Raw genomic sequence first — 15,932 nt, forward strand, 5'->3', positions numbered from 1 at the left:
ACCAGTAATGCTGAAAAAGCTGAAGTTGCACAGTTCTATGAAGACCTACAAGACCTTTTAGAACTAACACCCAAAAAAGATGTCCTTTTCATTATAGAGTATTGGAATGCAAAAGTAAGAAGTCAATAAATAGCTGGAGTAATGGGAAAATTTGGCCTTGGAATACAGAATGAAGCAGGGCAAAGGCTAGCAGAGTTTTGCCAAGAGAAAGCACTGGTCATAGCAAACACCCTCTTCCAACAATACAAGGGAAGACTCTACACATGGACATGACCAGATGGTCAATACCAAAATTAGATTGATTATAGTCTTTGCAGCCAAATATGGAGACGTTCTATAGAGTCAGCAAAAACAAAACCAGGAGCTGACTCTGGCTCAGATCATGAACTCCTTATTGCCAAATTCAGACTTAAACTAAAGAAAGTAGGAAAACCAGTAAACCATTCAGGTATGACCTAAATCAAATCCCTTACAGTGGAAGTGAGAAATAGATTCAAGGGATTAGATCTGATAGACAGAATGCCTGAGGAACTATAGATGGAGTTTCATGATATTCAACAAGAGGCCGTGATCAAGACCATCCCCAAGAAAAAGAAATGCAAAAAGGCAAAATAGTTGTCTGAGCAGGTCTTTCAAACTGCTATGAAAAGAAGAGAAGTGAAAGGCAAAGGAGAAAAGGAACGATGTACCCATTTGAATGCAGAGTTCCAAAGAATAAATAGCAAGGAGAGATAAGAAAGCCTTCCTCAGTGAATCAATGTGAAGACATAGAGGAAAGCAATAGAATTGGAAAGACTAGAGATCTCTCCAAGAAAATTAGAGATGCCAAGGGAATTTTTCATGAAAAGATGGGCACAATAAAGGACAGAAATTTTATTGATCGAACAGAAGCAGAAGATATTAAGAGGTGGCAAGAATACACAGAAGAACTGTACCAAAAAAAAAAAAAAATCTTTATGACCTAGATATTTACGATGGTGTGGTCACTTACCTAGAGCCAGACATCCTGGAATGTGAAGTCAACTGGGCCTTAGGAAGCATCACTACAAACAAAGCTAGAGGAAGTAATGGAATTCCAGTTGAGCTATTTCAAATCCTAAAAGATGATGCTGTGAAGTTCTGCACTCAATATGCCAGCAAATTTGGAAAAGTCAGCAGTGGCCACAGGACTGGAAAAGGTTGGTTTTCATTCCAATCCCAAAGAAAGGCAATGCCAAAGAATGCTCACCCTACCACACAATTGCACTCATCTCACATGCTAGCAAAGTAATGCTCAAAATTCTCCAAGCCAGGCTTCAGCAATACATGAACCGTGAACTTCCAGATGTTCAAGCTAGATTTATAAAAGGCAGAGGAACAAGACATCAAATTTCCAACATCTGTTGGATCATGGAAAAAGCAAGAGAGTTCCAGAAAAACATCTACTTCTGCTTTACTGACTATGCCACAGACTTTGACTGTATGGATCACAACAAACTGTGGAAAATTCTTCAAGAGATGGGAATACCAGATCACCTGACCTGCCTCCTGAGAAATCTGTATGCAGGTCAAGAAGCAACAGTTAGAACTGGACATGGAACAACAGACTGGTTCCAAATAGGGAAAGGAGTATGTTAAGGCTGTATATTGTCACCCTGCTTATTTAACTTTTATGCAGAGTACATTATAAAAAATGCTGGATTGGATGAAGCACTAGCTGGATTAAGATTGCCAGGAGAAATATCAATAACCTCAGATATGCAGATGACACCACCCTTACGGCAGAAAGCAAAGAAGAACTAAAGAACCTATTGATGAAAGTGGAAGAGGAGAGTGAAAATTTTGGCTTAAAGCTCAACATTCAGAAAGCTAAGATCATGGCATCTGGTTCCATCACTTCATGGCAAACAGATGAGGAAACAGTGAGAAACTTCATTTTGGGGGGCTCCAAAATCACTGCAGATGGTTATTGCAGCCATGAATTTAAAAGACACTTGCTCCTTGGAAGAAAGTTATGACCAACCTCGACAGCTTATTAAAAAGCAGAGACATTACTTTGCCAACAAAGGTCTGTCTAGTCAAGGCTATGGTTTTCTAGTACATGTATGGATGTCAGAGTTGGACTATAAAGAAAGCAGAGCACCAAAGAACTGAGGTTTTTGAACTGTGGTGTTAGAAGACTCTTTGAGAGTCCCTTGGACTGCAAGGAGATCCAACCAGTCCATCCTAAAGGAAATCAGTCCTGAATATTCATTGGAAGGACTGATGTTGAAGCTGAAACTTCAATAATATGGCCACCTGTTGCAAAGAAATGACTCATTGGAAAAGATCCTGATGCTGGGAAAGATTGAAGGCAGGAGAAGGGGACGAAAAAGGGTGAGATGGTTGGATGGCATCACCAACTCGATGGACATGAGTTTGAGTAAACTGAACAACTGAACTGAACTGATAGCTGATTGACGATGTTGTCATAGTTTCAGCTGAACAGTGAAGGGACTCAGCCATACATAAATATGTATCCATTCTCCCCCATACTTCCCTCCCATCCAGGCTGCCATATAACATTGAATGGAATTCCATGTGCTAAACAGTAGGCTTAAACTTTCATTTTGATGTATGGATACTATTCTGAACTAAGCTGCTATCATCACCCAGCTGGAGTGGGTGATACTTACTACTGAAGTAGGTATCTTCCTTATTGGTTTAGCCACATGTACTCTGGTCCCTTTCATTCATTCTCCATGGGGTTGCCAGAGCATTAATCTCATGATGCTGGATCTGGTACCAATATGGCTACTTACCATCATTTCCTACCTCTCCTTCTGGGAGTCATCGAAAGGCAATGTATTGTCAGGGTTCTCCAGGGAAACAGAACCAATAGGATACACACACACACACACACACGATTTGTTTTTAGAAATTGGTTTATGCATTATGGGTGCTGACGTTTCCCATAATCAAATCATCCCTGGTATAATGTTTATAAGGAAAAACTGGCTTCTCGAACTTGCAACGTGTGTAGCTGTACACAGTCCCATGTCCAGAAGGGCACATTTGGTTTAACGCTCTGCTAATGACATCTTGAAAAGCTTAATAATTTTATCTGAATTTATGTTTTGTAAGTGATGTCTGAAGAGACAATCTGCAAATATTTCACACATACACATAAATAATATGGTTGACAATGAACAGCAAATTTAAAAAATGGCATGGAAAATTCAGAAAGTGTCCTTGGAAAAAATGGAAAAAGCATTATATTTTATCACCTTAAATGGTATTTTTTTTTCTGTGTGGGGCACTATATTCTCATATCCTACAGAACCCTGCAGATTAAGTAGTCAGTCCCCGAGAGGGAATTTTACAAAGGTATGAATATCCAGAAGTGGGAATTGTTTGAGGATTTCTTAAAGGCTGGCTACTTCACTAATTAATACAAGAGGATAATCCTCCCTGATGAAAAAAAATATTTTTAACCTTGTATTGCATTTATATATGCATACGTATATGTGTTGTATGTATGTGGTGGTTTGGTGGTTTAGTCGCTAAGTCATGTCCAACTGTTTGCGATCCCATGGACTGTGGCCCACCAGACTCCTCTGTCCATGGGATTCCCCAGGCAAGAATGCTGGAGTGGTTTGCCACTTCCTTCTCCAGAGGATCTTCCCGATCCAGGGATCGAACCCAGGTCTCTTGCATTGAAGGCAGATTCTTTACCCACTTAGCTATGAGGGAAGCCCTGTGTGTACATATTTACAAAATGTTGACTTAGCAAAATATTGTCACCAATAGGTACCCAACTATGGAGGAATGTTACCAAAGTAGATTTCAAAAAGGTTATATGTTTTTCACTGGAGTATATGTGTTTTAAAAAGTCAGTTTCTTCTAAAAAATTAGTTTCTTAATATTAGCATAGCTCAGTGGTTGTGGTCAACATAGTTTTGTTATAAAATATCACACTGTAAAATTAATATGGGGCCCTATGGAAATAATTCCAGTTCTAGTGCAAATGCTAAGAACTTCTTGCTGCTGCTGCTGCTAAGTTGCTTCAGTCATGTCCGACTCTGTGCAACCCCATAGACAGCAGCCCACCAGGCTCCCTCGTCCCTGGGCAAGAACACTGGAGTGAGTTGCCATTTTCTTCTCCAATGCATGAAAGTGAAAAGTGGAAGTGAAGTTGCTCAGTCATGTCTGACCCTAGGTATTTCTAATTCATGCAGAGATCATTTCATACTGATATAGTCCTCAATGATCAATCTCCTAGTATTTTTATAGACTAGTTATATGCTGCTAGGGTTATAACAATGTTTTACATATGAGCCTTACTTCACGTATGAAAATGTAATTCATGGTCTGTATTCTGGATTTATAGTTTCCATAGCAGTGGATTTCTAGTCTCATTGAAGAGTTGTCATTGAAAATAGACCATAATAAAGAAAAAAAGTCAAGGGGAAATTATGCAAATTCAGTTATATTTTTAAAAAAATCTTAGTCTTCGTTTCGGGCTTCCTAGTAACTCAGCTTTTAAAGAATCCATCTGCAGTGCAGGAGACCCCGGTTCTATTCCTGGATTGGCAAGATGCCCTGGAGGAGGGCATGGCAACCCACTCCAGAATTCTTGCCTGGAGAATCCGCATAGAGAGAGGAGCCTGGTGGGCTACAGTCCACGGGGCCGCAAAGAGTTGGACGCGACTGAGCGACAGGGCAGTCTTGGTTTCACTGTTCTTCTCTGTTCACTCGTAGTCTTAAACTACAGCTGACCGCAGGACAACACATAGTTCTTCCATCCATAGTTCTTCAGGCACTCTATCGGATCTAGGCCCTTAAATCTATTTCTCACTTCCACTGTATAATCATAAGGGATTTGATTTAGGTCATACCTGAATGGTCTAGTGGTTTTCCCTTGTTTCTTCAATTTCAGTCTGAATTTGGCAATAAGGAGTTCATGATCTGAGCCACAGTCAGCTCCCGGTCTTGTTTTTGCTGACTGTATAGAGCTTCTCCATCTTTGGCTGCAAAGAAACATAATCAATCTGATTTCAGTGTTGACCACCTGGTGATGTCCATGTATAGAGTCTTCTCTTGTGTTGTTGGAAGAGGGTGTTTGTTATGACCAGTGCATTTTCTTGGCAAAACTCTATTAGTCTTTGTCCTGCTTCATTCCGTATTCCAAGGCCAAATTTGCCTGTTACTCCAGGTGTTTCTTCACTTCCTACTTTTGCATTCCAGTCCCCTATAATGAAAAGGACATCTTTTTTGGGTGTTAGTTCTAAAAGGTCTTGTAGGTCTTCATAGAACCATTCAACTTCAGCTTCTTCGGCATTACTGGTTGGGGCATAGACTTGGATTTACTGTGATATTGAATGGTTTGCCTTGGAAACGAACAGAGATCATTCTGCATTTTTGAGATTGCATCTAAATACTGCATTTCGGACTCTTTTGTTGACCATGATGGTTACTCCATTTCTTCTGAGGGACTCCTGCCCACAGTAGTAGATATAACGGTCATCTGAGTTAAATTCACCCATTCCAGTCCATGTTAGTTCACTAATTCCTAGAATGTCGATGTTCACTCTTGCCATCTCCTGTTTGACCACTTCCAATTTGCCTTGATTCATGGACCTGACATTCCAGGTTCCTATGCTATATTGCTCATTACAGCATCAGACCTTGCTTCTATCACCAGTCACATCCACAACTGGGTATTGTTTTTGCTTTGGCTCCATCCCTTCATTCTTTCTGGAGTTACTTCTCCACTGATCTCCAGTAGCATATTGGGCACCTACCGACCTGGGGAGTTCCTCTTTCAGTATCCTATCATTTTGCCTTTTCATACTGTTCATGGGGTTCTCAAGGCAAGAATACTGAAGTGGTTTGCCATTCCCTTCTCCAGTGGACCACATTCTGTCAGACCACATTCTCTCCACCATGACCCACCCATCTTGGGTGGCCCCCTGGGCTTGGCTTAGTTTCATTGAGTTAGACAAGGCTGTGGTCCTAGTGTGATTAGATTGACTAGTTTTCTGTGATTATGGTTTCAGTGTGTCTGCCCTCTGACGCCCTCTTGCAACACCTACTGTCTTACTTGGGTTTCTCTTACCTTAAACATGGGGTATCTCTTCACGGCTGCTCCAGCAAAGCGCAGCTGCTGCTCCTTACCTTGGACGACGGGTATCTCCTCACCGCTGCCCCTTCTGACCTTGAACGTGGGATAGCTACTCTAGGCCCTCCTGCACCCACTCAGCCACTGCTCCTTGGAGGTGGGTTTGCTCCTCCAGGCCGCAGCTCCTGACTTCCGGCGTAGGGTAGGTCCTCCGGGCCACTGCCCCTGGCCTCGGGCATGGGATAGGTCCTCCCAGCCGCCTCCCCTGGCCTCGGACGCAGGGTAGCTCCTCTTGGCCTCCGCCCCTGACCTCGGATGCGGGGTAGCTCCTCCCAGCTGCCGCCCCTGACCTCAGACATGGGGTAGCTCCTCTCGGCCATTCCTGCGCCGTCGCAGCCTGGCACTCTCGGCGGCTGCCCCTGACCTCGGATGTGGGGTTACTCCTCTTGGCCACCTCCTCTCCGGCATGGGGTCCTCCATGCTTCTGCCCCTGACCTCCGACGTGGGGTAGCTCCTCTGGGCTGTGCTAAATGTGCCCCTCGCAGCCGCCCAAGCTAAATAGCTGTGAAAAGAAGAGAAGCGAAAAGCAAAGGAGAAAAGGAAAGATATAAGCATCTGAATGCAGAGTTCCAAAGAATAGCAAGAAGAAATAAGAAAGCCTTCCTCAGCAATCAATGCGAAGAAATAGAGGAAAACAACAGAATGGGAAAGACTAGAGCTCTCTTCAAGAAAATTAGAGATACCAAGGGAACATTTCATGCAAAGATGGGCTCGATAAAGGACAGAAATGGTAGGGACCTAACAGAAGCAGAAGATATTAAGAAGAGGTGGCAAGAATACACAGAAGAACTGTACAAAAAAGATCTTCACAACCCAGATAATCACGATGGTGTGATCACTGACCTAGAGACAGACATCCTGGAATGTGAAGTCAAGTGGGCCTTAGAAAACATCACTACGAACAAAGCTAGTGGAGGTGATGGAATTCCAGTTGAGCTATTTCAAATCCTGTAAGATGATGCTGTGCAAGTACTGCACTCAATATGCCAGCAAATTTGGAAAATTCAGCAGTGGCCATAGGACTGGAAAAGATCAGTTTTTGTTCCAATCCCAAAGAAAGGCAATGCCAAAGAATGCTCAAACTACTGCACAATTGCACTTATCTCACACGCTCGTAAAGTAATAGTCAAAATTCTCCAAGCCAGGCTTCAGCAATACATGAACCGTGAACTTCCTGATGTTCAAGCTGGTTTTAAAAAAGGCAGAGGAACCAGAGACCAAATTGCCAACATCTGCTGGATCATCAAAAAAGCAAGAGAGTTCCAGAAAAACATCTATTTCTGCTTTATTGACTATGCCAAAGCCTTTGACTATGTGGATCACAATAAACTGTGGGAAATTCTGAAAGAGATGGGAATACCAGACCACCTGACCTGCCTCTTGAGAAATTTGTATGCAGGTCAGGAAGCAACAGTTAGAACTGGACATAGAACAACAGACTGGTTCCAAATAGGAAAAGGAGTTCGTCAAGGCTGTATATTGTCACCCTGTTTGTTTAACTTATATGCAGAGTACATCATGAGAAACGCTGGACTGGAAGAAGCACAAGCTGGAATCAAGATTGCCGGGAGAAATATCAAACACCTCAGATATGCAGATGACACAAGCCTTATGGCAGAAAGTGAAGAGGAACTAAAAAGCCTCTTGATGAAAGTGAAAGAGGAGAGTGAAAAAGTTGGCTTGAAGCTCAACAGTCAGAAAACTAAGATCATGGCATCTGGTCCCATCACTTCATGGGAAATTGATGGGGAAATAGTGGAAACAGTGTCAGACTTTATTTTTCTGGGCTCCAAAATCAGTGCAGATGGTGACTGCAGCCATGAAATTAAAAGACGCTTACTCCTTGGAAGGAAAGTTATGACCAACCTAGATAGCATATTCAAAAGCAGAGACATTGCCAACAAAGGTCCGTCTAGTCAAGGCTATGGTTTTTCCAGTGGTCACGTATGGATGTGAGAGTTGGACTGTAAAGAAGGCTGAGCGCCGAAGAATTGATGCTTTTGAACTGTGGTGTTGGAGAAGACTCTTGAGAGTCCCTTGGACTGCAAGGAGATCCAACCAGTCCATTCTGAAGGAGATCAGCCCTGGGATTTCTTTGGAAGAAATGATGTTAAAGCTGAAAGTCCAGTACTTTGGCCACCTCATGCGAAGAATTGACTCATTGGAAAAGACTCTGATGCTGGGAGGGGTTGGGGGCAGGAGGAGAAGGGGACGACAGAGGATGAGATGGCTGGATGGCATCACTGACTTGATGGACGTGAGTCTGAGTGAACTCCAGGAGTTGGTGATGGACAGGGAGGCCTGGCGTACTGCGATTTATGGGGTTGCAGTGACTGAACTGACTGACTGACTGAAGATAAAGTTCTAAATTTTATTTCTTTATACACAAGGTTCAAACATTTCATGATTTACTGGTAAAAGTAAAACAGGATTCATTGTTTGAAATTCAGAATCTTGACTTAATGTGTTCCCTTTAGGTTACATCAGGGCTTTTCTGTTGGATCAGAGGTTAAAGCGTCTGCCTGCAATGCGGGAGACCTGGGTTCGATCCCTGAGTTGGGAAGCTCCCCTGGAGAAGGAGATGGCAACCCACTCCAGTATTCTTGCCTGGAGAATCCTGTGGAGAGAGGAGCCTAGTAGGCTACAGTCCACGGGGTCGCAAAGAGTTGGACACGACTGAGCGACTTCACTTTCTTTTAGGTTACATCACAGAATAGCTAATCAGATTATAAACACCTTGACTGAGATTAAAACTGGATATATTTGACTCTTTAACTGTATCCCTGATACTTATTTCTATTTCTACAGAACAACAACAACAACAAACAGATATTTTTGTACATTCACTTCCACACAAACAATTCCTCTGCAACTGATCTGATCTGATGTCGGAAAAACAGTACCTCAATCAGTATTGGCTGTGACTTTATCAATTATTTTCAATCAGTATTTGTTGTAATTTTATCAAGCTTGTGTCAAAGATGTTTATTCTCTAATAGGTCAAAAGAGGTAGTTACTATTGATAGAAGGGCCAGAAGGCAGTTAAATATTTAATGTTTTTTCTTCTCCAACTATAACATTAATATAGTGATAGCACAGAAATGAGTAGACATTTTCTAAATCTCTTAAAGTTTAAAGAGCAAGCCAACATATTGTGTGCTGAATCTATTCATCAGAATTTTTCTTCCATAGCACTAATTATCCCCTGACATATATATTTATTAGCTATTTTACTTATTTGTCTATTTTTTTTGTTTCTTCTTTTAAAAGTTAATCATTCTCCAATGAAGGCAGATACTTTTTTAACTACGGTATCTGCAGAATTTAGAATAGTTGTGGACACATGGTGTGTGCATGCTAAGTCACTTCAGTCGTGTCCGACTCTTTGCGACCCTATGGATTGTAGCCTGCCAGGCTCCTCTGTCCATGGGATTCTTCAGGCAAGAATACTAGAGCGGGTTGTCATGCCCTCTTCCAGAGGATCTTCCTGACCCAGGGATCGAACCCAGGTGTCTTACATCTCCTGCATTGGCAGGCAGATTCTTGATCACTGAGCCATTTGGGAAGCTCTGGGAACACAGTAGCCATTTAATAAGTATTTGTTGAATAAATAAATAAACCAATCTTTAAGTTGTCTTCGTTTTACTAAAAGATGATTTTTAAACTGTCTTATGGGCAAGAAAAGGCAGCATGAGCTTTTATATGATGACAGACTTCCTTTTAGGCTTCTACCTTGATTGTTTCTGTTGCTCTGTTCAAAATTAGCTTTTTAAAGACTTTCCTATATCTAAATGTAATAGAAAATTGTGTTAACAGTCAGTCAATATATTAATGTTAATAAGACATGTGAGGAGCCACATGTATTGGTTTTTTGACATTGGATTATAGTCATTTTACTGAGTTGCTTCCATGTTTAATTTACTTCAAGTTTATAGGAACCTAAATGTTGATCTGTATACTTTGAGGAATTCCAGATTTGGAAAGGACAATTCTGGAAACTTCTATAATTTTTGAATAATAGAAAAAGTATGATGCTGATAGTGATGCTGTTTTTTCTAGACTAGACTCAATAAATCAGGATGATAGTATGTACTATCTTATGAATGCTATCTTCCAAAGATGAATATGTAAGTGATTTTAATGGTGATAAATAATGTGAGAAGGATAGCCACTATTGTATAGAACTGTGACTATTAGCTAGTTTGAATGAATTAGGAGAAAAGTGTTCCTAATCTATGAATACCCATTGTGATTGTGAAATAAGTAAACACAAAGGCTCCTTGAGAGATTATGAAGATGGGGTGGCAATGGATAGCATTCCAAAAGTTGCCGTAAGGTTTGAGAATGCAGATATTTTTCACTAAAATACCTTCCACAACCAAAAGTGATTATTATAGAACATTTTTATATCCTTAACCATTTACTATGTATCAGCTAAGTCAGCTAAGTCACTTCAGTCGTGTCCAACTCTGTGCAACCCCATAGACGGCAGCCCAACAGGCTCCCCCATCCCTGGGATTCTCCAGGCAAGAACACTGGAGTGGGTTGCCATTTCCTTCTCCAATACATGAAAGTAAAAAGTGAAAGTGAAGTCACTCAGTCATGTCCGACTCTTAGCAACCCCATGGACTGCAGCCCACCAGGTTCCTCCATCCATGGGATTTGCCAGGCAAAAGTACTAGAGTGGGGTGCCATTGCATAGAAGGTTACTAAGAATCAGAAATGGTTACTATTCCAGCTGCCATAATGGAAGGGCTGCAAGTGAGTCCATCCTTGAAGCTTTCTAATTCGTTGATCCATTTTTGGAACACATTTGGAAATCGTATATTTAGGAAAGTGAGAGACATATCAGTTCATAGATACTTTTGAATAAAATAGAACCAATGCACACACTATTGACCCAGAGTCCAGAGGTCAAGAAGTTCCAGGGATGTCTGATTCAGTTGTTCAAGGATGCCAACAAAAACCCAAATCCTTTCCACATTGCCAAACTGCCAACCTCATTGACTTGATATACCCCCTGTCCATGCCAGAGCACAATACTTTTCAAATGGCTGCATAAGCAAACCATAACATTCCCACCAAATGTCAAAAAACTAGAAGATAGTCTGTTCTTCCACCCCCACATCCCACCACCACCCCACTTGGTGGAACATTCCCAGGTGCCTTTATAAGATTGTCATATCACATTGGCCAGAATTGCTTCATATGCCTATTTCTAAAACAAGCGCTAAAAGGGGAAGTGGGGCAATCTTAATTTGACTTTTGGAATCAAGAGTTGCCCCCTAAAGGTGGAGAGGGGTTCAAGTTACTCTGAAGCAGAGGGTGATCTGAGACCTGAATGCAAGGTTCTAAGAGTAAGGCATAAAGGAGAGGAACAGCTATTGTTGACACCACACGGTCTGTCCCTAGGCTGAATGGGGGATGAGCCCTTGATAGTAATGGTAAGGACTGCTTGAGAATTCACTTTGGGCCCGACGTTGTACTAAACACATTGCAGCTATCTGTTTTAATGACCAAACGTTGTTTTACTGCTGAGAAGAGAGGAGAGGTCAAAAGGAGAGTTGAGAAGCATCCCATTCTCTCTACTCCTTTTACTTGGGACCAATCAACCTATTGTTCATAACAGAGGAGGCAGTTCTTTACAAACATGAGAATCAGGTTAGTCATTTTAGTCATTGCAGGTAGTTTAACCTACTTCTTTTCAAGGCCAGTGATGAATGTTAATAGTATCCCTTTGGCTATTTTGACCATGTTCAACTGGTAAAAAAATATTTTGTTAATTATTCAGTAGTGGCTTGGCAAGCCAGGCAGGTGAGAGTCCACCCTAGATATAGACAGTAAAATTAGGTCTTAGCTGGATGATGATGGGTTCTGGAAATCTAATGCTCAGTGTAGCAATGATAGTGAACAGTACTATATTATATACTTCAAAGTTACTGGGAGCCTGGATCTAAATGTCCTCGCCACAAAAGAGAAATGATAATTATGTGAGGTGATGGAGGTGTCAGTTAACTATGATGGTAATCATGTTGCTGTGTATAAATGTTTCAGGTCAACATGTACACCTTGAACTTATAAAATGTTATGTGTCAGTTGTATTTCAATTAAAAAAAGATTAGGCACCATCTGTAAAAAAAAATCTAAATAATAAAATCAAGTTAAGATTCATCTTACTTTTGTTAACACCATCCAGTAGCAGTTTTTAAAAATCAGTGATAAAATATTCTTTCTAGGAAAAAAAAATCTTTTGTTGATCTAGTTTCTAAATTGCTTTTGTTACTGTTGGGTTTTAGTAATATATTAAAAGCCTCAAATTAGAATATTTTCATTATTGATATTTTGATAAGTATTGTATTTTGCACAAAAGTTCAGAGCACTCCCTGACAGTCAATCCCAACACCCACAGACTCAAAGACACACACTGTATACAAGAATCTGTTTGTGATGGTTCAGAATTATCTAAGGAATTATTCAAACTTGCTTTGGGTACCGATTATATCTCCAGTCTTTGTGGCACCCTATATTCCTGCTTTTAAACAGTAGATTAGAAATGAACAAAGATGTTAAAAGTATATTCATGTTTATATTATATATTTTGTAAACACATAATATTAATATATAGTATATAAATTTATATAACATATAAAGTCTTATATTTTATTAATGTTATCAATGAGTAGATGAATTATAATTATACAGGAATTCTCCAGGCAAGAATACTGGAGAGGGTAGCCATTCCCTTCTTCAGAGGATCTTCCTGACTCAGGTATCAAGCCCATGTCTCCTGCATTGCAGGCAGATTCTTTACCATCTGAGAGCCACCAGAGAAGCCCCAGATTACATCATAAAGATGAGGAAATACAACTTGAATTAATTTCATTCTGTTACTTTATATGACAATTTGGAGGGGTTTTTTTGTGTTTAAATTTTAAAACAGTGAAAGAGTATGAACCAGAGATGACATGGAGTTTCATTAATATTGTTGTAAATGTAAATTTTAATTCATACATGAAGTATTTTACTCAATTTGAATAATATTTAAATAGAACTTAAAAAAGTTATCTATGTGGGTATAACCACTTTGTAATGTCAATAACTAAATAGCATTCCATTATAAGTGTATACCATATTGTATTTAACTACCTCACTATTGAGAAATATTTAGCCTAAGTCTATCAACTTTAGCTGTCAAATTCCTGCATGACATATTACTAGTAGGGCTCAATTCTCACACAAGAAGATCTAAGAATTAATAAAGCTAGAGGAAAATACTTAGGATATATAAATGATATGTTTTTGCTTTATAACTGTTAAGAAGCTGAAACTAAATTTTATATCCATTTTTCAAAGCAGACTTGAACATTGCATTATAAGATCAATTAATAACTCAAAATTTCCATTTGTCTACAAACATTTAACAGTTTCTAATAAATTATCTTTCATTAAAGGAAAAGATGCTGTGTTATTCATAGAGGATTAAGAGCTGCCTTATTTTAGTTTAGTATTTTCCATTCCACAGAAACCAACAGAAAGAACAGAATCCAGTTCTATCTGTGACATCTTTGCAAAATAATCACTATATTCCATGAGTATTTGGAAAACCAAAGTAATAGTATGCATTTCCATTAAGAGTTTATTTGCCTATGAAGAACACAGCAAAATTTACTTATGGCAGAAACTTGTTTGACACATACTGACCAGAATATATTAACAGAGAATTGTTTGCATTGTGTGGAACATTAAAATGATATCCTATTTGATCTATTTCCTTAACAATAATAAGTAAGTGAAAGTCACTCAGTCGTGTCTGATTCTTTGCCACCCCATGGGTTATACAGTCTATGGAATTCTCCAGGCTTTCCCTTCTCCAGGGGATCTTCCCAACCCAGGAATTGAACCCAAGTCTCCTGCATTGTAGGTGGATTCTTTACCAGCTGAACCATAAGGGAAACCCAAGAGTACTGGAGTGGGTAGCCCATCCCTTCTGCAGCGGATCTTTCTGACCCAGGAATCAAACTGGGGTCTCCTGCATTGCAGGTGGATTTTTTACCAACTGAGCTGTAAGGGAAGCCCTAACATAATAATGAACACATTTAATTCTTGTGTATTTCAATTTAGTGTTGAACCATTTCCTCCATATTACTCTGGCCACCTCCACTTCAAACGTACCATAACTCTTGGTGAGTTACATATCAAATCTACAAATACTGGTAAACATGATTGACCAAATATAATTTTTTTACTTTACTGAAATATAATTGACAAATAAAAATGGTACATCTTGAAAGTGTACAGCTAGATATTTTGATAAACATCCTTTTTTCTTTTTTTGTGGTAGTGAGAACACTTCGGATCCACCCTCTTAGCAAATCTCAAGTATTCATTACAATATTGCTAACTATCACCGCCATGTTCTACATTAGATCTCTTGATCTGAGTCATCTTTCATCACTGAAACATTGTACCCTTTGTCATAAGCCTTCCATTATTCTTAAGAACAATTAACTGCAAATGCGCTTGCATAATTTTATGAAATACATCTTATTTGTAAAGCAGATTATTCCTAATTCCCAAGACTAGAGTATTCAAACACTAAAAATATACAGCTATGCCAAAATCATTCATACAAAAATAGTATCTGTTCAGTAGTGGCTCTCAAGACAGGTCAGCTGGAACTTAATATTCATTGTCATTTTACATCCCTGACAAAGTGCAGAAAACTGTGCTACTTACAGAATTCAAGAGATAACAAATGCCTTTTATGGGGCAAAAATACAAATGTCAGTGTGTCTAATGCACACTTAACATATATTTTATGTGAATTATTATTTGTATGCCCCATCCTAGGAGTTATACCTTTATATAGATAGATAGATTTTATAGATAAAGAGACAAGCCTCAAAAGAGTTAATAACTTAGCCAAAGTCATGTACTCAGCTCAGTGCTCAGTCACTCGCTCAGTCGTGTCGGACTATTTGTGACCCTATAGACGATAGCCCACCAGGCTTCCCTGTCTGTGGAATTTTCCAGGCAGGAATATGGGAGTGGGTTGCCATTTCCTTCTCTAAGGGATCTTCCTGACCCAGGGATTGAACCCACATCTTTTGCATCTCCTGCATTGCAGGTGGATTCTTTACCACTGAGCCACCAGGTCCTATACCTGGTAAATTGCAGAACTGGAATTTATACTCAAATATCTGGGAACCTAAAGCCCATATGCTTTTGCTGCACTATACTGTCTTCTTTTTGGAACTTATAATCTGTAACTGGAGAAAGATGACAGACACGTGAAGCATTTAAGTAACAGGAAAGTAAAAGATGACTTTGTAACAGGATGAGTGGGCCTGTGTGTGTGTGTGTGTGTGTGTGTGTAGCTAGAGAAAGTAATGTAACCTAGACAAAGGTAGTTGAAGAAGTTTTTGTCTCTTATTGCCTTTAGTTTGCATACTGCTACGTCGCTTTAGTTGTATACTACTCTCTGCGACTCCATGGACTGTAGCCCACCAGGCTCCTCTGTCCATGGGATTCTCCAGGCAAGAATACTGGAGTGGGTTGCCATTTCCTTCTCCAGAGGATCTTCCTGACCCAGAGATCAAACCCGTGTCTCTCATGTCTCCTGCACAGGCAGGTAGGTTCTTTACCACTAGTGTTACCTGGAAAACCCAAAGATCTTTATTTTTTCTCACCTTCTGTAAGGTTGACCATAATTCCTTCTCATTCTTCCCTACCTGTTCACCAGTGACTTCAGCTCTCTGTGAATGGTGAGACAGGACCAGCTCCTTTTCTTACA

The sequence above is a fragment of the Bos indicus genome, chromosome 4 (genome assembly GCF_029378745.1).
Source record: "Bos indicus isolate NIAB-ARS_2022 breed Sahiwal x Tharparkar chromosome 4, NIAB-ARS_B.indTharparkar_mat_pri_1.0, whole genome shotgun sequence".
Taxonomy (NCBI): domain Eukaryota; kingdom Metazoa; phylum Chordata; class Mammalia; order Artiodactyla; family Bovidae; genus Bos; species Bos indicus.